Consider the following 24,521-nt stretch of genomic DNA (forward strand, 5'->3'; position numbering starts at 1 on the left):
TATTTAGGATGATTTGATTGTTATCTAGTTGTATTCATGGGACCAGGTGAACCTAGGGTTCTCCTTCTCTGCCGTCATCTTCCAACCTCTCTAGCATAATTCTTAGGGGACCTAGGATTTTCAAAATGGTAAATGGGCATTGGCTTAGCTTGAAGTCACCATCTGCATTAGCCCCTAACAAGAGAATCAGCCTGTTTGAAGCTTTGAAGCCAGGCACTAATTCTCTTTAGCTATGAAAGTACTAGGTGCCATCTTCTTCCAATAAAAGACTGTTTTGCCTACATTGAAAATCTGTCATTTAGTGTAGCCACCTTCATTAATTATCTTAGCTAAATCTGGATAAGTTGTCGCAGCTTCTGCATGAGCACATGCTGCTCCACCCTGTGCTTTTATGTTATGCAGATGGCTTCTTTTCCTTAAATCTCATGAACCAACCTCTGTTAGTTCCAGACTTTTCTTCTGAAGCTTCCTTACCTTTCTCAGCATTCATAGAATTGAAGAGTTAGGGCTTTACTCTGAATTATGCTTTGGCTTAAGTGAATAATATGGCTGGTTTGATCTATCCAGACCAGTAAACGTTTCTCTGGATCAGCAATAAAACTATTTTGCTTCCTTATCATTTGTGTATTCACTGGAGTACCACTTTTAATTTCCTTCAAGAACTTTTCCTTTGCATTAAGAACTTGGATAACTGGTGCAAGAGGTCTAGCTTTCAGCCTATCTTGGTTTTTGATGTACTTTCCTCACTAACCTTAATCATTTCTAGTTTTTAATTTAAAGTGAGAGACATGAGACTCTTCCTTTAGCTTGAACACTGAGAGGCCATTATAAAGTAATTAACTGGCCTAATGTCAGTACTGTTGTGTCTCAGGGAATAGGAAGGCCCAAGGAGAGGGAAAGAGGTGGGGGACAGGCTAGTTGGAGCAGTCAGAACACACACAACAGCTGTTGTTAAATTTGCTGCCATATATGAGCATGGTTTATGGTACTCCCAAGCAATCCCAATGGGAACATCAAATATCAGTGATCACAGATAGCCCTAACAAATATAATAATAATGAAAACCTTAAAATATAGGGAGAAGTACCAAAATATGACACAGAGACACAAGGTGAACAGATGCTGTTAGAAAAATGGCATCGATAGACTTTCTGTAAGCAGGGTTGCCACAAACCGATTTGTAATAAATGCAGTCTTTGAAATGCAATAAAGTGAAACACAATAAAATAATGTATGCCTGTACCTAGTAATTTTGTATTATGAATTAATGATTTATGTGTAAGTCTTCCTGGAAAGACTATTTCCTCAAGTTCAGAACTAGTCACACACATCTACATATTTCCTATCACATATAAACAGTAAATAAATATGTATAACTTTTTGAGTATCTGAATTAAATCAACTCATTTGTTCCCCTATTATTCTGTTATTGCCAACTATATCTGGTATAGTAACTTATCTAAGTAAAAATTTACATAGAGCCATTTTTTGCATTGGACATATACTAACCCATTTATTTTACAGTGTTAGAGTAATTGGGAGGGACTACTGTTTATTATGCGATTACTTTATTTATATCTCTGTCAATGACTAGATTTAAAGGAATAAAAGGAGGGGCGCTTGAGTTGGCTCCAGTAAGCACTACATAACTGGATCCTTAGTTCAGAGGCTCAGATAGAGTCACTTGAGTTATCTATTGTGAGGCACAAAATTAGTTTCAGACCATATATTAATAGTAACACCTGAAATTTAAGTGTCTGGTGTGTACAGGTATTTTCCTTGCAACTTTACATGTATTGGATCTTTACCACTACTTTATGAGATATGTACTCTAATACCCGAATTTTAATAGATGAAGAAACTGTAAGTCAGAGGGGTTAAGTAACTTACCCCAAATCATAAATTAGTAAGTGCATGAAACAAGTTTTGAGCCAAGCAGTTTGACTCTAGAACTTGTGTTCTTAACGATTACACTATTAAATCTCATGCTTCTACCCAATTTACTTTTGCTATTTTTGTTGTTAATATTGTTGGTATACCTAATTATATTCATGGAATATATAGCATTCATAGAATTACATAGTGTGACTTTTATACTTATTTGCTTGCAATTATACTAATTTACCTTAGTGTCTGAATAAAGGTTAAAGATTATGTTAAATTTTATTTTATAAACTACATATATCTAGAGCATATATTCTATTTCTTAACTCTTATTCTTTGATAATAAATAAATGTTGTACTTATTAAAATTTTAACAGGGATAGTGAAAATTCACCAGGAGCAGTGCATAGTTACGAAGCTGTACAGCAGATAATCGAAGGTGATGATATTTTATACATGTTTAGCATTTATAGGGTTTTCTACATTACATTAACATTTTGAGACTTAGAGTTTAAAAATTGATAGCCATAAAATTATACACTAGCAAATTTAAAAAGATATTCAGTAGTGAGTTTAATATTTTCAGTAAAAGTTCTTATGTTTCAGAGTCTGGGAGTTGAACAAAACAAATAAACCATGGTTGTTAGCCACCATGAAATACATAACTTAGTAAGGACACAAGCACATTATGCATCACTTTAATATATAGTGTAACACGTGACAAAATTTATGTGTAATTGGCAGTGAGTCCACAGATAGCCAATTTGTTCAACCCAAGGAAGTTGGGAAGATTTTATGCAACCTTAAAGAATGAATAAAATTTAGTCAAGTGAAGAAGGGAGATATCTGCTATTTTACAAAGAGGATGTAGCATGGACAAACAGCATGAGCAGGACATTACAAGTAGAATGGTATTAGAATGTGCAGCAGTAAGTAGGGATATGGTAAGAAAGGGCCAATCAGAGGGATTGGATGGTGTGCTAAGGAATTTTGTTTTCATATATAATAGGGAATCACTGAAGACTTTTTGTAGGGAAGTGGCATTGGATTCAATTGTAGACAGATTATTCTGGCCATTTGTAGAAGCTACATTTGGGGATTAGGAATAGGAAAGGGAAGTTATTGCTCTGTTTTAGGTGTGTGGTAAGTGCTTACATTAGAGCACAAATAAGAAGAAAAGGGGCAGATTTGAGAAAATTTACTGGTAAAATGGGCAAAACTTGGTGACTGGATATGAAAGGAAGGGAGATTAAATCATGGTAATGTTAAGAGAATAGAAGAGGAAAAATAAGTGTTGTTGAGAAGACGATGAGTTCATATCACTTAGTTGATACACATTCGTTCAGATATTACCGTGTGTTGCCTGACTCGGGGGATCTCCAGTGTTGACGGCTCTGTTGTTTTTCTTAGAGTTTTCTTTCTCTTTAATGCTATTTAAATAAAACTATGAAATTTAAATTCAATACATATAATTGATATTTGAAACATATGACAAACTTACTATTATTTCAGAATTCATAAAAACCCACTCAACTGAAGAATTTATAGATGTTTCTGCAACTGATCCACGTAAGTTTCTACTTGTTTAAGCATTATTGTGTTAATAACATGTCAAATGCATTAATTTTTATAATTTTCTATAATTTAAAGTTATTATTATGGTAGTAACATAGATTCCTTGGGGTTTGGAGTCATACAGTTGAGCAGGCTATCAATCAAGGATTGAAATTCCTAGTGAAGGCTACATGCTACAAAAAATAGATTAATTTTTGAGGAATACCTTGCTATCACTTGGATTGAAGGATTTTTAGTTTTGATTGGAATATGCTACTGAAATGTTTCAGGAGTGCTAGGACTTTGAGATGAACAGTGATAAATTTAAGAGGTCATTTGTAGATTTTTTTTTCTATGACTTATAGATCATCTCATATGCACTAATTCCTTGACAACAACTGAGTGCCTGTCAGTTCATTAATATAAAGAGCTGCTAGAACTAGTACGTTAAACTCCTGACTACTTATCAACAGAAGGGAGAAACTACCTTGCTTATGTCTTAGTACTGGAAAGAATTTTGAAGCAATCATGTAATGTATGTTATAGAATACAATTTAGAAGTGGAAAATAAGATTTGGTCGGAAAAGGTTGATGGGAATCCTGTCCTCTTTCAACTTCAGCTTTAAACCCTAAAGTTGCCATATCTAAGCCGAGGGCAGCTTGATGCTACAGCACTCCCAAGTTCTGTAGATACCTTTGACCCAAGAGAGTCCTGAATGACTAGATGGAGAGAAAGTTATCTAGAGCTTTGGAGTGGAGAGCGAAAACTTCTTTCTACCTCAAAGGAAACCCTCTGCACATCTACGGAGCTCTCTCTCTATCTGTGCACCTGCCTTCTCTCTAATGCTGTGCCGTTTGAATTCTAGCTTCTTTGGGCTTCCAAACCTCTAAACCTTGTCTCTGAACTCCAGGAGAACAATAGACTCTGTTTGGGTCCCCCTTCCTTTTGCTGTGGCCTGGAAACGTCAGGAAGTAAGATGGGGTCATCAAAGGGCTCTGTTTCTTTGTTTTCCTTCTGTCCGAGATTAGTGTCTTGCACCTTTTGTTTTCCAATGTCTGAATATTGCTTTTTCACATATTTTCATCCAGATTTTAATTGGTTTAAAGTGAAAGGATAATTCTAGTCCCTGATGCTCTATCATGGACAAAACCAGAAGTCTTTATGCCCACATATGGGCTGATGGAACATATCCTCCAACCAAGCCAAAAGAATAAAATATGATAGTAGAAATGTTAGTGATGATTTCAAAATATTCTCTTTCTTTTTGTCTGTCTGTTACTTTCTGTCTCTTTCTTCATTCATTTATTTGAGGTATAATTGACATACAACATGACATTAATTTCAAGTGTATGATATTTGTATATATTGCAAAATGATCATCACAATAAGTCTAGTTAACATCTATCACCACACCGTACAAGAATTTTTTTCTTGTGATGAGAACTTTTAAGGTCTACTCTCTCAGCAACTTTCAAATATGCAATATATAGCATTACTAACTCTAGGTGCCATCCTGTATGTACATTCCATTCCATGACTTACTTATTTTATAACTGGGAGTTTGTATCTTTTGACCTCCGTCACCCATTTTGCCCACCCCACCTCCACCCCCTACATGTGGGAGCCACCAATCTATTCTCTGTATCCATGAACTATCTTTTTCCATGGCAGCGGCCTCAGTCCCTGGGCTCTTTTGGTATAGATCTACTGTCTCAATATTGTTCAGTTTTACTTGTATACACTCTTTTTCTGTTAAAAGTACCTTTTTTCTTTTTAATCTTATCCAGACAAACTTTATTCTCTTCTCTTCCCGTTCTCTAAATTCTGATAGCATAGCCTAATCAACAAGACAAAAGCTACCTTTGTATTCCACTCTGTTTTTATACCACCATTTAATTTTGATGTTGCTTCATTTCATAATTAGTGGCATTAACTTTTCTTTTAAAAAAATATTTATTTATTTGTCGGAGAGAGAGAGAGCGAGAGAGAGAACGAGAGCGCACATGCAAGGGGAGCGGCAGGCAGGGGGAGAAGCAGGCTCCCCACTGAGCAGGGAGCCCGATGTGGGGCTCGATCCCAGGACCCTGGGATCATGACCTGAGGCAAAGGCAGATGCTTAACTGACTGAGCCACCCATGGAATTAATTGTTTTTTACAGCAGTTTTAGGTTTATAGAAAAATTGAGCAGGAAGTACAGAGTTCCCATATATCCATTCTCTGCCTCCTACTCCCTGCACAAAGTTTTAACATTTTGCGTTAATGTGCTACCTATGTTAAAATTGATGAACCAATATTGATATATTATTACCTGAACTCCGTAGTTTACATAGGGTTCAATCTTTGTGCAACAGAGTTCTATAGGTTTTGAGAAATGTAAAATGTCATGTATCCACCATTATAGTATCATGCAGAAGAGTCTCACTGTTTTGAATCCCATGTTCTACCTATTCATTTGTCCCTCCATCCATCTGAGTCCTTGGCAATTATTGATCTTTTTGATATCTCTGTAGTATTGCCCTTCCAAGAATGTTATGTATTTGGATTCATACAGTCTTTCTTTTACTTAACAATATGCATTTAAGTTTCCTGCTTAATGATTTTTGGGTTTTATAGCTAATTTCTTTTTATTACTAAATAATAATCCATTGTGTGGATGCATCATAGTTTGTTTAATCAATTTATTTATTGAAAGACATCTTGGTTGCTTCTAATTTTTTGCAATGACAGAAAAGCTGCTGCAAACTTAACTTTTTCGTGTAGACATGTTTTTCAACTGATTTGGGTAAATACCAAGGAATGCAATTGCTGGGTCATATAGTAAATGTATGTTTAGTTTTGTAAGAAACTGCCAAACTGTTTTGCAAAGGGGCTGCATCATTTCGTTTTCTTACCAACAATGAGAATGAGAATCCCTGTTGCTCTATACCTTTGTTAACATTTGGTGTTGTCAGAATTTTGGATTTTAGCCGTTCTAAAAGTTGTTTAGTGGTATCTCATTGTTTTAATTTGTAATATATGATGTTGAGAATTTTTTCATATTTTTTTTTGCCATCCTTGGTGAGGTATTTGCTCAGATATTTTACCCATTTTTAATTGGGTTATTTGCTTTATTATTATTGAGTTTTAAATGTTCTTTGTATATTGTGGACATAAGCCTTTTGTCAGATAATCACAAAGATTTTCTCTCAGTCTGTGGATTCTCTTTTCATTCTCCTAATGGCACCTTTTGTAGAATGGAAGTTTCTAATTTAATTTAATTTAATTTAATTTAACTTAATTTAATTTTTTTAAAAGATTTTATTTATTTATTTGACACAGAGAGAGAGACAATGAGAGAGGGAACACAAGAAGGGGGAGTGGGAGAGGGAGAAGCAGGCTTCCCGCTGAGCAGGGAGCCCGATGTGGGGCTCGATCCCAGGATCCTGGGATCATGACCTGAGCCGAAGGCAGACGCTTAACAACTGAGCCACCCAGGCGCCCCAGGAAGTTTTTAATTTTAATGAAATTGAAATTATTCATTTTTTCTTTAATAGGTTGTGCTTTTGTTGTATCTAAAAGTCATCTTCAAACCTAATGTAATCTAGATTTTCTCCTATTTTATCTTCTAGAAGTTTTATATTTTTGCATTTTACATTTAAATCTATGATCTATTTTGAGTTAATTTAACCCATCCCCACATCCACCTCCCCTCTGGTAACAGTTTGTTCTGTATAGTTAAGAGTCTGTTTCTTGGTTTTCTCTCTCCCCCCACCCATGATTGTTTTGTTTGTTGATATCATATTTCTCTGACAGACTTATTTTGCTTAGCATAATAGTGTCTAGCTCCATCCATGTCATTGTACGTGGCAAGATTTCATTCTTTTTCATGGCTGAGAAATATCCCATTGTATATATTTCTATCTATCTATCATCTATCAATTATCTATCTATCATCTATCATCTATCTATTGATCATTCTCTATCTGTCTATCATCCATCTCCTCTACTACATCTTCTTTATCCATTCATCAGTCAATCAACATTTAGGCTCTTTCCATAATTTGGCTATTTGTTGATAATCAGGGTGCATGTATCCCTTTGAATTAGTATTTTTGTATTCTTTGGGTAAATACCTAGTAGTGCAATTGCTGGATCATAAGGTATTTCTATTTTTAACTTTTTCAGAAACCTCCATACCGTTTTCCAGAGTGGCTGCACCAGTTTGCATTCCCACCAACAGTGCAAGAGGGTTCCTTGCCAACACCTCTTGTTCCCTGTGTTGTTAATTTTAGCTGTCCTGGCAGGTGTGAGGTGATACCTCATTGTAGTTTTGATTTGCATTTCCCTGATGATGAGTGGTGTTGAGCATGTTTTTATGTGTCTTTGGAAAAATATGTATTCATGTCTTTTGCCAATTTGTTAACTGGATGATTTGTCTTTTTGGGTGTTGAGTCTTATAAGTTCTTTATATATTTTGGATACTAACCCTTTATCTGATATGTCATTTGCAAATATTCTCTCCCATACCAAAGGTTACCTTTTAGTTTTGTTGATTGTTTCCTTCACTATGCAGAAGCATTTTATTTTGATGAAGTCCCAATAGTTTATTTTTGCTTTTGTTTCCCTTCCCTCAGGGACATATCTAGTAAGAAGTTGCTACAGCTGATGTCATAGAGGTTACTCCCTGTGTTCTCCTCTAGGATTTTAATGGTTTCCTGTCTCACATTTAGAATTGCAAGAACAAATATTGTTAAAATGTCTATATTACTCAAAGCAATCTACAGATTTGATGCAATTCCTATCAAAATACCCATAGCATTTTTCACAGAGCTAGAACAAACAATCCTAAAATTTGTTTGGAACCACGAAAGACCCCAAATAGCAAAAGCAACCTTGAAAAAGAGAAGCAAAGCTGGAGACATCACAATTCCTGACTTCAAGTTATATTACAAAGCTGTAGTGATCAAGACAGTCTGTTACTGGCACAAAAATAGACATATAGATTAATGGAACAGAATAGAAAACCCAGAAATGAACCCACAACTATGTAGTCAATTAATCTTCAACAAAGCAGGAAAGAATATCCAATGGAAAAAAGACAGTCTTCTCAACAAATGTGTTGGGAAAACTGGGCAGCCACATGCAGAAGAATGAAACTGGACCACTTTCTTAAGCCATACACAAAAATAAACTCAAAATCAAACATTTAGTTTCTTAACTTGATGATGTTTTCATTACATGAAAATAGTTTATATCGCCATTTTTAAGTCTTTATTAATTTGTTTTTGCAATGTTTTGTAGTTTTTAGAAAAAAGTTCTTGTAAGGTTTCATTAAATTTATCTGTAGGAAGTGCATCTTTTTGGATACTAGTGAAAATAAAATTTGAAAAAAAAATTTTTTCCAAGATGGAAGGCTTATTATAAAGCTGTAATAGTTAAGACAGGGTAAAGATAGACAAGGAGGCCAACTGAATAGCATCGAAGCCCCAAATCAGACCTATGCACTTAGGTACATGATACATGACAGAAGTGGCACTATAGGTAAGTTGAGAAAACAGCACATTTTCAATAAGTGGTATTGTGATCATTGATACTTATATGAGAAAAATAAAATTGGAGCACTACCTCATAACATATTCAAAAATTAACTCCATGTCATTGAACACCTACATACGAAAGGCGAAAGTATAAGTATTTTCTTGGATAATTTAAGAGAATATCCTCATTACTATGTGGTAAGAAAACGATTTTTAAAACCAGACATAAAAGTACCAGTCATAAGGGATAAGTTTGATAAAGTTGACTATGTTAAAATTAAAAATTTCAGTTTGTCAATACACACTATCAGGAAAATTTGAAATAAATCAGAGTGGAAAAAGAGATTTTGAATACTGAAAACTGTCAAATAATTAGTATACAAAAGACATAAAGAACTATTTCAAATCCAGAAAAAAGGACAATTATTTCAGTAAAAGCAGGCAAAAAAAAAAAAAAAAAAGAAATTTAACCAAAGAAGGAATCCAAATAGCCAATAAAACTGAATAATCAAGGAATTGCAAATTAACCACAATGGGAAAGTGTTTCATACCACTCAGACTATCAAAAATTAAATAGTGTAGGGTACCTGGGTGGCTCAGTCTGTTGGGTAAATGCCTTGGCTCGGGTCATGATCCTGGAGTCCCAGGATCGAGTCCCGAACGAGGCTCCCTGCTCAACAGGGAGTCTGCATCTCCCTCTGCCCTTCACCCTGTTTGTGCTCTCTCTCGCTCTCTCAAATAAAAAAATAAAATAAAATAAATAAAAAGTGAGGCTTGGATGGCTATGTATTTCCCCCTTAGGATGCCTTTGCAGTATCCCATAGGTTTTGGACCAATGTGTTTTCGTTCTCATTGGTTTCCATGAATTGTTTAAGTTCTTCTTTGATTTCCTGGTTGTTCCAAACATTCTTGAGCAGAGTGGTCTTTAGCTTCCAAGTGTTTGAATTTCTTCCAAATTTTTTCTTGTGATTGAGTTCCAGTTTTAAAGCATTATGGTCTGAGAAGATGCAGGGAATAATCTCAATCTTTCGGTATTGGTTGAGACATGATTTGTGACGCAGTATGTGGTCTATTCTGGAGAAAGTTCCATGTGCGCTTGAGAAGAATGAGTCTTCTGTTGTTTTAGGGTGGAATGTTCTGTATAAATCTATGAGGTCCATCTGGTCCAGTGTGTCATTCAAAGCTCTTGTTTCTTTGTTGATATTCTGCTTAGATGATCTGTCTATTGCTGAGAGTGGAGTATTGCGGTCTCTTACAATTAACATATTGTTATCAATATGACTCTTTATTTTGGTTAACAGTTGGCTTATGTAGTTGGCTGTTCCCATGTTGGGGGCATAGATATTTACAATTGTTAGATCTTCTTGTTGGCTAGACCCTTTAAGAATGATATAGTGTCCATCTGTGTCTCTAACTACAGTCTTTAGCTTAAAATCTAATTTGTCTGATTAAGAAATGCTACCCCAGCTTTCTTTTGTGGTCCATTGGCATGGTAGATGGATCTCCATCCTTTCACTTTCAGTCTGGGTGTATCTTTAGGTTCAAAATAAGTCTCTTGTAGACAGCATATGGATGGGTCCTGTCTTTTTATCCAGTCTGCAACCCTGTGCCGTGTTATGGGAGCATTTAGGCTGTTCAGGTTGAGAGTGATTATTGAAAGATATGAATTTATTGTGATCATGTTGCCAGTGAAGTCCTTGTTTCTATAGATTATCTCCATAAATTTGTGTTCTATATCACTCTTGGGGTCTTTCTCCTTTTATAGAACCCCCCCTTAATATTTCTTGCAGGGCCGGCTTAGTGGTCACATATTCTTTCAGTTTCTGCTGCTCTTGGAAGCTCTGCATCTCTCCATCCATTCTAAATGACAGCCTTGCTGAATAAAGTATTCTTGGCTGCATATTCTTCTCATTTAGTATTCTGAATATGTCTTGCCAGGCCTTTCTGGCTTGCCAGGTCTCTGTGGATAAGTCTGACATTATTCTGATGTTCCTCCCTCTGTATCTAAGGAATCTCTTCCCCCTAACTGCCCTTAGGATGGTCTCCTTGGTTCTAAGATTTGCGAGTTTTACTATTATATGCAGTGGAAAAAAGACAGTCTCTTCAATAAATGGTGCTGGGAAAATTGGACAGCTTTATACAGAAGAATGAACCTCGACCATTCTCTAACACCATACACAAAGATACACTCAAAATGGATGAAAGACCTCAATGTGAGACAGGAATCCATCAAAATCCTGGAGGAGAACATAGGCAGTAATTTCTTTGACATCGGCCACAGCAACTTCTTTCAAGATACATCTCCAAAGGCTAGTGAAACAAAAGCAAAAATGAACTTTTGAGACTTCATCAAGATAAAAAGCTTCTGCACAGCAAAGGAAACAGTCAACAAAACAAAGAGGCAACCCACAGAATGGGAGAAAATATTTGCAAATGACACTACAGACAAAGGGCTGATTTCCAAGATCTATAAAGAACTTCTCAAACTCAACACCCAAAAAACAAATAATCAAGTCCATTATGGGCAGAAGATATGAACAGACACTTCTCCAAAGAAGACATACAAATAGCTAACAGACACATGAAAAAATATTCATCATCATTAGCCATCAGGGAAATTCAAGTCAAAACCACATTGAGATACCACCTTACACCAGTTAGAATGGCAAAAATTGACAAGGCAAGAAAACAAATGTTGGAGAGGTTGTGGGGAAAGGGGAGCCCTCTTACACTGTTGGTAGAAATGCAAGTTGGTACAGCCACTTTGGAAAACAGTGTGGAAGTTCCTTAAAAAATTAAAAATAGAGCTACCCTATGGCCCAGCAATTGCACTCCTGGGTATTTACCCCAAAGACACAGATGTAGTGAAAAGAAGGGCCATATGCACCCCAGTGTTCATAGCAGCAATGTCCGCAATAGTCAAACCGTGGAAAGAGCCGAGATGCCCTTCAACAGATGAATGGATAAAGAAGATGTGGTCTATATATACAATGGAATATTACTCAGCCATCGGAAAGGATGAATATGCAACTTTTACATCGACATGGATAGGACTGGAGGAGATTATGCTAAGTGAAATATGTCAAGCAGAGAGAGTCAATTATCATATGGTTTCACTTATTTGTGGAACATAAGCGACAGCATGGAGGACATTAGGAGAAGGAAGGGAAAAATGAAGGGGGGGAATCGGAGGGGGAGACGAACCATGAGAGACCATGGACTCTGAGAACCAAACTGAGGATTTTAGAGGGGAGGGGTTGGGGGGATGGGTTAGCCTGGTGATGGGTATTAAGGAGGGCACGTATTGCATGGAGCACTGGGTGTTATTCGAAAACAATGAATCATAGAACACTACATCAAAAACTATGATGTACTGTATGGGGACTAACATAACAGAATAAAATTAAATTAAAAAAATTGTGACAATATTTTTTTTTAAATTTTTTATTGTTATGTTAATCCCCATACATTACATCATTAGTTTTAGTTATAGTGTTCCATGATTCATTGTTTGTGCATAACACCCAGTGCTCCATGCAGAACGTGCCCTCCTCAATACCCATCACCAGGCTAACCCATCCTCCCAACCCCCTCCCCTCTAGAACCCTCAGTTTGTTTTTCAGAGTCCATTGTCTCTCTTGGTTCTTCTCCCCCTCCGATTTCCCCCCCTTCATTCTTCCCCTCCTGCTACATTCTTCTTCTTCTTTTTTTCTTTCTTAACATATATTGCATTATTTGTTTCAGAGGTACAGATCTGAGATTCAACAGTCTTGCACAATTCACAGCGCTTACCAGAACACATACCCTCCCCAGTGTCCAACACCCAGTCACCCCATCTCTCCCACCCCACCCGCCACTCCAGCAACCCTCAGTTTGTTTCCTGAGATTAAGAATTCCTCATATCAGTGAGGTCATATGATACATGTCTTTCTCTGTTTGACTTATTTCGCTCAGCATAATACCCTCCAGTTCCATCCACGTCGTTGCAAATGGCAAGATCTTATTCCTTTTGATGGCTGCATAATATTCCATTGTATATATATACCACATCTTCTTTATCCATTCATCTGTTGATGGACATCTTGGCTCTTTCCACAGTTTGGCTATTGTGGACATTGCTGCTATAAACATCGGGGTGCACGTAGCCTTTCAGGTCCCTACTTTTGTATCTTTGGGGTAAATACCCAGTAGTGCAATTGCTGGATCATATGGTAGCTCTATTTTCAACTTTTTGAGGAACCTCCATACTGTTTTCCAGAGTGGCTGCACCAGCTTGCATTCCCACCAACAGTGTAGGAGGGTTCCCCTTTCTCCGCATCCCCGCCAACATCTGTCATTTCCTGACTTGTTAATTTTAGCCATTCTGACTGGTGTGAGGTGGTATCTCATTGAGGTTTTGATTTGGATTTCCCTGATGCCGAGCGATATTGAACACTTTTTCATGTTTCAAGAAGAATTAAAAAAATTCATGGAAACCAATGAAAATGAAAACACAACTATCCAAAATCTTTGGGATACAGCAAAGGCAGTCCTAAGAGGAAAGTATATAGCAATACAAGCCTTTCTCAAGAAACAAGAAAGGTCTCAAGTACACAACCTAACCCTACACCTAAAGGAGCTGGAGAAAGAACAGCAAATAAAGCCTAAACCCAGCAGGAGAAGAGAAATAATAAAGATCAGAGCAGAAATCAATGAAATAGAAACCAAAAGAACAGTAGAACAGATCAACGAAACTAGGAGCTGGTTCTTTGAAAGAATTAACAGGATTGATAAGCCCCTGGCCAGACTTATCAAAAAGAAAAGAGAAATGACCCAAATCAACAAAATCATGAATGAAAGAGGAGAAATCACAAGCAACACCAAAGAAATACAAACAATTATAAGAACATATTATGAGCAACTCTATGCCAGCAAATTAGATAACCTGGAAGTAATGGATGCATTCCTAGAGATGTATCAACTACCAAAACTGAACCAGGAAGAAATAGAACACCTGAACAGACCTATAACCACTAAGGAAATAGAAGCAGTCATCAAAAATCTCCCAAAACACAAAAGCCCAGGGCCAGATGGCTTCCCAGGGGAATTCTACCAAACATTTCAAGAAGAATTAATACCTATCCTTCTGAAACTGTTCCAAAAAATAGAAATGGAAGGAAAACTTCCAAACTCATTTTAATGAGGCCAGCATTACCTTGATCCCAAAACCAAACAAAGACCCCATCAAAAAGGAGAATTACAGACCAATATCCCTGATGAACATGGATGCAAAAATTCTCACCAAAATACTAACCAATAGGATCCAACAGTACATTAAAAGGATTATTCACCACGACCAAGTCGGATTTATCCCTGGGCTGCAAGGTTGGTTCAACATCCGCAAATCAATCAACGTGATACAATACATTAACAAAAGAAAGAACAAGAATCATATGATCCTCTCAATAGATGCAGAAAAAGCATTTGACAAAGTACAGCATCCTTTCTTGATCAAAACTCTTCAGAGTATAGGGATAGAGGGTACATACCTCAATATCATAAAAGCCATCTATGAAAAACCCACAGCGAATATCATTCTCAATGGGGAAAAACAGAGCTTTCCCCCTAAGGTCAGGAACGCGGCAGGGATGTCCACTATCACCACTGCTATTCAACATAGTACTAGAAGTCCTAGCCACAGCAATCAGACAACAAAAAGAAATAAAAGGCATCCAAATTGTGACAATATTAAGTGTTAACAAGGGTATATACCAAGAGGAAATCCTCATATATACACCGAGTGAGGTATACATTGGCACAATCACTTTGTTTTTTTTTTTTTAATGAAATAATTATTTTATTTTTGTGGGGGCAGGGGAGAGAGATTGCACAAGTAGGGGGAGGAGCAGAGGGAGAAGGAGACTCTCCGGCTGAGCAGGGAGCCTGATGTGGGACTCAATCCCAGGATCCTGGGATCATGACCTGAGCCCAATGCAGATGTTTAACTGACTGAGCCACCCAGGTGCCTGGCACACTCACTTTGAAAAATTGCTTTTCTTTAAGTTATGGATGTATATACCCTTAAACTCTTTTTTCACAGCTTTGTTGATATATAATTGATGTATATAAGTTTAAGGTGGTCAAAATTATTTGATATGTATATATTGCAAAATGCCTACTACAATAAGGGTAGTTTATTCATCTTGCACCTCACATAATTCCATTTTGTTTTTGGTGTTGTTATGGTGAAAACATTAAAGCTCCACTCTCATAGCAGCTTTCAAGTATACAATACAGTACTAACCATAGTCACCATGTTGTACATTTGATTCCCAGAACTTATAATTGAAAATGTGTACCCTTTGACCAACATCTCCCCATTTCCTCCATGCCACAGCTCCTGGAAACCACCATCCTACTCCCTGTTTCTTTTTCAATATTTTTATTTTTATTTTTTAGAATTTTATTATGTTATGTTACTCACCATACATTACATCATTAGTTTTTGATGTAGTGTTCCATGATTCATTGTTTGCATATAACACCCAGTGCTCCATTCAGTACGTGCCCTCTTTAATACCCATCACCAGGCTAACCCATCCTCCTACCCCCCTCCCCTCTAGAACCCTCAGTTTGATTCTCAGAGTCCATAGTCTCTCATGGTTCATCTCCCCCTCCGATTTCCCCCTTCATTTTTCCCTTCCTGCTATCCTCTTCTTCACTTCTTTTTTTTTTTTTTTTTTAACATATAATGTATTATTTGTTTCAGAGGTACAGGTCTGCAATTCATCAGTCTTACACAACTCAACAGCGTTCACCATAGCACATACCCTCTCCAATGTCTATCACCCAGCCACCCCCCATCCCTGTGACCTGCTCCACAGATGACCTCAGCAGCTTCCATCACTGAGGAAACCAATGGCCAGCACAGCCACTGAGAACACCCTGCAGATTTCACTGGGTGAAATTTCCCCTACCACTCCAGCATTAGATTCCACATGTGAGATCATATAGTATTTGTTCTTCTCTTTCTGGCTTATTTCACATAGCACTATGTACTCAATGTCCATCTGTGTTGTCACAAATGGCAGGATTTCCTTTTTTATGGGCAAGTCCTGTATCTTTATTTCTTTGGGACCAGTTACTGGAGATTTATTGTATTCCTTTGGTGGAGTCAGGTTTCCCTGATTCTCTGTGATCCCTGTATCATTTCATAGTTGTCTGTACATTTGCAAAGGGAGTTGCCTCTTTTAGACTTTATAGACTGACTTCAGTAAGGAAAGATCTTCAACTACAGGTCGGGGGATGCTGGAGTGTGACATGACCCTATGGTCTGGTGCCAAGTATGGGGGGTGTGTGGCAGAACTAGTCTGGAGGTATTGTGAGTTGTTGGCTCAGGCTGTTGCAGTCCACTGCATCAACAACTGCATGGTCCTTGGCAAATATTTTAGGAGTCTGCAGAGACTTCAGAGACTGTTGAGGTCTTCAGCATTGTTTCTAGGTTCTAGCCACAAGGGACCAGGGCAAACAGTGGTGTGGCCAGAGCTGGTGTACACACTTGGCTGAAGGCCAGCAGCAGGTGTGTGTGTAGTGGCAGTGGCCAGTTGTAAACACATATGTAGCGGTGGGGTCCAGGGAAGACATCAACTGCTGAGGCCAGTTGTGGGCACACAGAGAGCTTGGGGAACCTGGCTGTCTGGGTGCATTGCTGTGGCGTCTGGGTTTTGCTAGAGGCACACAGCAGTGGAGGCTGGTAATGGGCTAGGGGTATGCAGGTGCACAGTTGGAAGGGCTAGCAACAGGTGAGTGCAGTGGTGCAGGACGGTGACAGAAGACAGGGGCCTCTCTGGGCCTGCAAACAGCTGCGGGGATCTGGCTGTTGGCAGTGCTCTTCTCTGACTACCTAGTCTCCCTCTGGGCATGCACATGGCAGTAGAAGCTGGTGATGGGTTGAGCTGGAAGCATGCAGGTATACAACTGGAGGGGTTAGCCCTGAGTGACCACATGGCGGTGAGTGTTAGCTATGGGGATCTAGGCTGGGGTTTTTTACTTGCACATCCATAGAGTCTTGGGCTGGCTGCTGGTTTCGTTCTTGGGTTCCAGTGGTGGTGGTGGTAGTGTGTGTGTGTGGGGGGGCGGGTGAGGGGGAATTGGGAAGGGATTCAGGCAGCTGGCATCAGCCAATGCAAATACCTGTGGGACAAAACCCAGTGAAATCTGCAGGGTGTTCTCAGTGGCTGTGCTGGCCATTGGTTTCTTCAGTGATGGAAGCTGCTGAGGTCATCTGTGGAGCAGGTCACAGGGAACCATAGTGACTCAGGCTCTGTGGCTGATATTGGTAGCACCTGTGCTTCTTCCTTTTTCCTAGCTGTATTTATAGGTGTCAGCTTCACCTGTCTCTGGGTGGGGTGAAACCTAAGTAGATTCTTTATAGAGTTGAGGAAAGGCTGGGTGAGCTGGTTGCTGACCCTACTCTTTTTTTTTTTTTTTTTTTTTTTTACCAGACAGGGGAACTCTTTCTAGCTGGGGAGTTCCCGTTTGGTGCTAAGTAATGATGGTTTGGGGAATAGGATAGTGCAGGCACAAAGAAGGTTTTCTTCCTTTCATTTTTATGCAGTTATTCTTAAGTTTTTTATTTCAGTGTGTGGCTGCAGTTTTTAAGTAGAATCTGGAGCCCTACCTGAGTTGTTTTCATTCATGGACAGCTGTTTAGTGGTTGATCTTTGTGGAGAGATGGAAGCTTGGGTCTCCTACTCTGCCATTTTGGTGATGTCCTTAAACTCTTGTCCATATGCTCTGGGATACATGTACAAGCATTTTCATACCAAGTTGTTTTTTTTTTTTTTTTGTAATAGCCCCAAAATTGAAGATTCCAAATATTTGTAGAGTGGAGTAGATAAACAAATTGTGGCCTGTTCATGCAATGGAAAATCATACCCTAATGAAAATGAAATGGCTACTCATAACACCATTAATTTTTCAAATGTAATATTGATTGAAAGAAGCAAGTCATAAATACAGGGAGTATTTTCATTTGTAAGAAACTAAAAGCTGGGAAAATTTAAAATATGTTGATTAGGGATATTAACAAAGATGGAAAAGATATAAAGATGAGGAAAAAATGGGATAATAGGCTGAAGGAAAGGGTTGTGAATGGGGAGGGACACATAAAGAGCTTCTGGGATATTGGCAATCCCAGGCACCCAGTTGTTGACTTTGAGTGGTGGTTGTGTGGATACTTGCTTTGTAATTATTCATTAAATGGTAAATATATTTTTATGTATGACTCAGTAAATATGCCAAAGTTCATGATTATAAAATATAAAATAAAACTAAGGGGATTAATTTATCTTGAGACTTTTAAAGAATGAAGTAAAGCCCAGAAACTATAAAAGAAAAAATCAATAGATTTGACTAAGTATAAAAATTCTGTACATTTGAAATAATCCATAAATATTAGTAAGTAAATAATTAATAGCAGACGAGAAGATATTTGTTACACATTATATACTAGTATTAATTGGCCCCTACAAATGAATAATAAAAAGTCAAACAATTCAGGAGAAAAATGAACAGACATATGAACAGGCATTTCACAGAAGCAGAAATAAAAATGTCCAAAAACAAATGAAATGAAGCTTGACTTGATTAGGGATCATGGAGATGAAAATTAAAATTATGGGAAAAAATATTTTATTTATAAGACAGTATTGAAGTTAAGCATTAATAACAACTAATATTGGTGACCATATGGAGAAAAACTCTGTCATACTTCATTGGTTTGAATGAAAATTGTTCTCAAATTTATGGAACTCACTATAGTATTATCTGTAAAAATAGAAATGTGCATACCTTAACAACGAACACCTTTATTTTTAGGAATTTGTCTCAACAGAGATACTGGCATGATGTATTAGCAGTTTTAATGGACATATAGTATTCTATTTTATGGTTATGTCATAATTTATAATTCTCCCAGAGATGCTCATATAGATAATTTTTATATTTCTGTTTCTACAAGCAGTAATACTCTTAGTATATTTGTATAAGCAAAACCATGGAAACAACATGCATTTTAGGACTGACTAAATGAATTATGGTCAATTCATAGCAATGGAATGTTGTGTAGCTTTTAAAAAGAATAACTTTACATAAACTGCTTAGAAACATTTTCCTTGACATTTAAGGGGATAAAGCAAGATAAAAGCATTTTATATACATTTTTGTCCCATTTTTATAATCCATCTATGTGCATGAATCCTACATGTTAGCTGTTTCTCAGACCTCTTCCAAAGAGGGAAAAGAAAACCTGTCAACTGATAAGTAATATGCATTAATTATTAATAATTTTTATCAATTAATAAAATACTGCAGCTTCTATAAAAGAGATAAAAGAGGTCCACATCCCCCCACAATATGCAGCTAAATCTCCCTTTCCCATTTTAGCTACTTCAAAATTACTTCATAGGCCACTTTGGTAACCAGGGGTACTCTTCTCCGGAAGAGGATCTTCACCAGAACATTTCAGTAAGAATAAGAAATGGGGGCACCTGGTTGGCTCAGTCAGTAGCATGTGACTCTTGATTTCGGGGTTGTGAGTTTGAGCCCTACCTTGGGTGTAGAGATTACTTAAAAATAAAAAAATCTTAAAAAATGAAAGGGGGGAAATTGGAGGGGGAGACGAACCATGAGAGACTACGGACTCTGAGAAACAAACTGAGGGCTCTAGAGGGGAGGGGGGTGGGGGGATGGGTTAGCCTGGTGATGGGTATTAAAGAGGGCACATATTGAATGGAGCACTGGGTATTACACGCAAACAATGAATCATGGAACACTACATCAAAAACTAATGATGTAATGTATGGTGATTAACATAACATAATAAAAGAAAAAAATAAAGAAATGGGTTTCCTGATCTCTTTTATTTTTTGGTTTTCAAATTATTCATAATGAGAATTTGAGGAAGAACAATTGGTTGATTCCTCAAACTATTCCACCTGGTAATGGAAGTATAATGTTTCCATCTATACGTTCTATGATACTGAGTTGAAATTCCTAAATTAGTGGCATCACAGATGGAGGCCTGTGTTAGTCAGTTTAGGCTGCTATAACAAAATACCACAGATTGGGTGACATACACAACAGAAATTTATTTCTAATGATTCTGAAGGCTGAGCAGTCTGAGATCAGGGTTCCAGCATGGTCAATTCTTCTGAGAGCCTTCTTCCTGGTTTGCAGATTATCCTCTCAAATGATGGAAAATAGAGAAAGGAAGTAGCCTCTCTCCTGTCTCTTGTATCTCATGTGCCTAATGATTTAATTACCTCTCAAAGGCCCCATCTCCAAGTACCATCATATTGGAGATTAGGGTTTCAACAGACAAATATTGGTCCATAGCAGGGCCTTTTTCTCCCTTCTGTGAACTGTACTTTCAAATTGTGACAGAAATAACAGTTGATGTTCTTTGTAATCCTTTACCAAATCCAGGGCATAATTTTAAATGATGCCCTATGCTATTATCAAATTAATCTTAATTTGATATGGTATAATATTTTATTTATTTATTTATTATTTATTTATTTATTTATTATTTATAAGACTAATTATTTGAGAGAGAGTGTGAATGAGGGGTGGGAGGGCAGAGGGAGAGGGAGAAACAGACTTCCGCTTGAGCAGGGACCCTGATGCAGGCCTTGATCCCAGGATCCCAAGATCATGACCTGAGCTGAAGGCAGACACTTAACTGACTGAACCACCCAGGTGCCTCATATTTTATGCATTTTAAGTATTCTCTCTTGCCTATAAAAAATTCTAAATTTGATTTTTCTAAAGATGACTCCTTTTAATACACATTTTGAATGTTTAAGGAGTATTCACTCTCCTAAAGCAAAGCCTCTAGTTTACTTCGTTTCTTTATATACTTATTTTATTTTTAAAAGATTTTATTTATTAATTTGAGAGAGAGAGAGAAAGCATGAGTGAGGGGAGGGGGCAGAGGGAGAGAGAGAATCTCAAGCAGACTCCCCGCTGCCCAGGGAGCCCGACTTGGGCCTTGATCTCATGACCCATGAAATCATGTTTACTTATTTGGTTCCCTTGATATATGTTGCACATTTCTAATTTCCTGTCTTTATTTATGACTTTGCTGTTTTTTTCTAATAAAACTCTACCATTCTTTAAGGCTCAGCTGATTTCTATCCTCTTCCTTTCTCTTCTCAGTGCCTAAACATTTATCATATTTCTCTATATCACTATTTTGACATGTGGAATAGAAAAAAATATAATTGATATTTAGGAACTGTGGACTACTTCCATGTTATTTAATATTATCTTTGTACATTCCATGTTTGGTTTATCTAGCACCAAACTTAATGAAGTTTGTCTTCTGTCATATACTTTTTGTGTTACAAGATTGAAGAATCTTGTGTTATTACCCTGAGACTTCATTGATTACAATGGATTCTCATTATGTTGGTTTCCTTTTTTTCTTTTTTTTTTTTAAGATTTTATTTATTTATTTGCCAGAGAGAGAGAGAGAGAGAGCACAAGCAGTGGGGAGTGGCAGGAAGAGAGAGAAGCAGGCTCCCTGCTGAGCAAGGAGCCCAATGCAGGACTCGATCCCAGGACCCTGGGATCATGACCTGAGCTGAAGGCAGTCGCTTAACCAACTGAGCCACCCAGGCACCCCATGTTGCTTTCCTTTTAAGTAGCATTTTAGTTAACCTTTTGGTTATTTGTTTCAGGTGGAAAACTTAATCGATTGTTGGATCTTCACATAGACTTTATTGATTTAGCAGCAGCAACCAAAGCAGTTTTCTCTTAGCATCTGAGAGTCCTCTTATATGCAATGTTATAAGGAGGTCACACATACTGACCTCAATCCAGTTTTGTCACTTACTAGATGCATAGTTTTGATCAAGTTATAGAACCTTTCTAAGACTCAATTTATTTATTTGAAAATGGTGACAATACCTTTTTTGGGGGGTTATTTTGAGGATTAAGAGAATGGTAAAGTAGCATAGTGACATATCGGGACTTTAATAAAATGGTAACTATATTTATCATAAGCATTTGTTCCTTGAGTACTGTCTCCTCGTTATGTTCACTAGTTCTCACACATATAGCAGTGAGTTATATCAGCATAGAGGTATAGTTTTAGCCATTTGTAATACCTTTACATTTTTTCCTTTTTCTTCATGATAGAAACTGCTTATTCCCTGAGGAAGCGATTGGATGTCATGTTGAAAATATTTGAAAACAGTCAAATATGTTGGAGAGGTAAGCTTTTAAAATAACTCCTTTTCTTAATTATGAAAATGAGTAGACATATATTTTAGAAAAATTGGAAACATAAATAAGACCACTGTTAAAAAACTTTAGTGTTCTTATGTCAATTTTTGTGATATGGTAATTTTAAAATTATAATCATGCAGAATATAAAATTGTATAGCCACAGTGGAAAACAGTATGTCAGTTTCTCAAAAAATTAAAAATGTAATTACCATATGATCCAGTAATTTCATTTCTGGTTAGATACCCTGCAAAATTGAAATCAGGGTCTCAAAGACACTCATGTTTACTGTAGCCTTATTTACAATAGCAAAGGGTGGAAGCAACCCAAGTGTCCAAAAACGGATAAATAGATAAAGAAAATGTGATACATACATACAATGGAATATTATTTAGTATTAAAAAGGAAGGAAATTCTGACATATGGTACAACATGAATGAACCTTGAAGATATTATGCTAAGTAAAATAAGGCAGTCACAAGAAGACAAAGTTATATGATTTCATTTATATGAGGTACCTAGAATAGTCACTGTGAATTACCCACAGTTCTTTCAGGTGACTAAGATTAAATTAGTAAAAAACTTGTATGTTGAAAAAGCGTGTCCTGTAGAATGAAATCACAAATCAACTTTTATTTGGACACTTTTGTTTCATTTATATTTGCTAATTGAAGCTTATTTCCCCCCTGCTCCCGGATAAAAACTAGGGTAAATCATGACTTTTTTGATTACTCTCAGATAATAATTAATTTAAATTTAATTTAGAAGCACTGTCCTAATTGGGAAATTAAAATTCCTTGTCAAATATTACAGTCAATATTTTAATTTTTATTCTAAGTTAAAATTTCCTTTTCCTCCTACCTAGTATACCAGCTGAAAACTGCTAGGGTTTATGATTGGCTTTTCTCTTTCATTACCTCCTTTCCAACTAACTAGTTGTAGTTTCTGTTCTCCATGTGTTTGGGAAGAGAGGGAATAAAGGTGTAAGGTATACAGGAAAAGTCTTACTTGACTGTCACTGGCTTCCTTCTCCATAACTACAGATAACACCAAATTTTCTAAGTATTCTCCTTAAAATGCCTCTCACTAGGCTTGAGATCAGGGCAAGCATATCCTCCTCGCCCTTAAGGGTTCGTATATGGCTCAAGGCACCCAATAGCTCTCTGCAGAGAAATACTCTTTCTAAATCTTCTTTCCTGACCCTTTTTATACTGTCCATATCAATGAAAGGTTTTAGTGCTCTTTCTTGGCTGCCTGCTTTTTTTTTTTTTTTTTTAAGTGCTAATGGTCATCTGCCTCACCCATTACTTTGGCATGTGATACTGGGAACTTAGGGTCTCCATTGATGCCTCTTTATACAACTTGTTACAGTTACATCCTTGAAAATTCTGTTAAAATAAAGATAGGGTGTGACAAAAGGCTTAGTGCAGTTTTAAGATATAATAACCTCAGAACTAGGAGGGAGGGAAGATGGTGGAAGAGTAGGACAGCCGCATTTCATCTGGTACCTTGAATTAGCTAGATAGCTATCAAATCATTCTGAGCACCTGTGAATTCAACCTGAGATGTAAGAAAAGGATTGCTGCAATTCTACAAATAGAAAAGTGACCACTTTTTGCAAGGTAGGAGGTGTGGAGATGTGAATCTGAGGGGATATATTGGAAGATAAATCATGGGGGGAGGGAGCCTCTGTCAGCAGGCTACCAAAAAGTGATATAGCAGTGGAGCACAAAATCGGAACTTTTAGAAGTCTGCCCCTGTGAGGAATGACCCTGCCTGAAAGGTGTTCAGGTGGTGAAGCGGGGTGGAATCCTAGGTGGGACAGTGTGGTCTCAGGATCCCCAGGGTCTCATAAAGAAAGGGGGGGCCTAAATGTGGCAGAGTTCCCAAGCATTGGAGCAGGGAAGCCGGCTACAATTAGTGAGCCCCCGAGTGGCCTCTCAGCTAGATGTTGCCATAAACTGCGAACCACAGCACTGTTGGGGACTGCTGTCAGAGTAGGGGCCCAGCAAGTGACAACCACTGTGAAATCCAGCTCCTTCCCCCCTGGAGGAGCAGCGGGAGTGCATGCACAATTGGGCAAATGCTCCCTGAGAAGGGGCCCAGCAAGCAGCAGGGTGGTGGTGAGACACCCCTGCCTCCCCTGGGAGGATTGGTGTGGGTGCGCACCACAGGAGTCTGGGGAGTTTGGCCCACATGAAAGGGATTGACTGCCTTTCCCCGAGGGTGCACTGAGGAGTGGGGGCCAGGACCTTTCAGCTCCAGGACTGGAGATTGGGGCACCACCATTTTTTAC

The 24,521-nt window shown here is 37.6% G+C and overlaps 1 protein-coding gene across 1 annotated transcript in view; it reads left to right on the plus strand.

Moving 5' to 3' along the window:
* The window catches only part of LOC144382329 (coiled-coil domain-containing protein 7-like), an 87,242-nt gene that overhangs the window by 58,480 nt on the left and 4,241 nt on the right, over positions 1-24,521 (plus strand). The gene's annotated exons all lie outside the window — the stretch shown is intronic.

The sequence above is a fragment of the Halichoerus grypus genome, chromosome 6, assembly GCF_964656455.1.
Source record: "Halichoerus grypus chromosome 6, mHalGry1.hap1.1, whole genome shotgun sequence".
Taxonomy (NCBI): domain Eukaryota; kingdom Metazoa; phylum Chordata; class Mammalia; order Carnivora; family Phocidae; genus Halichoerus; species Halichoerus grypus.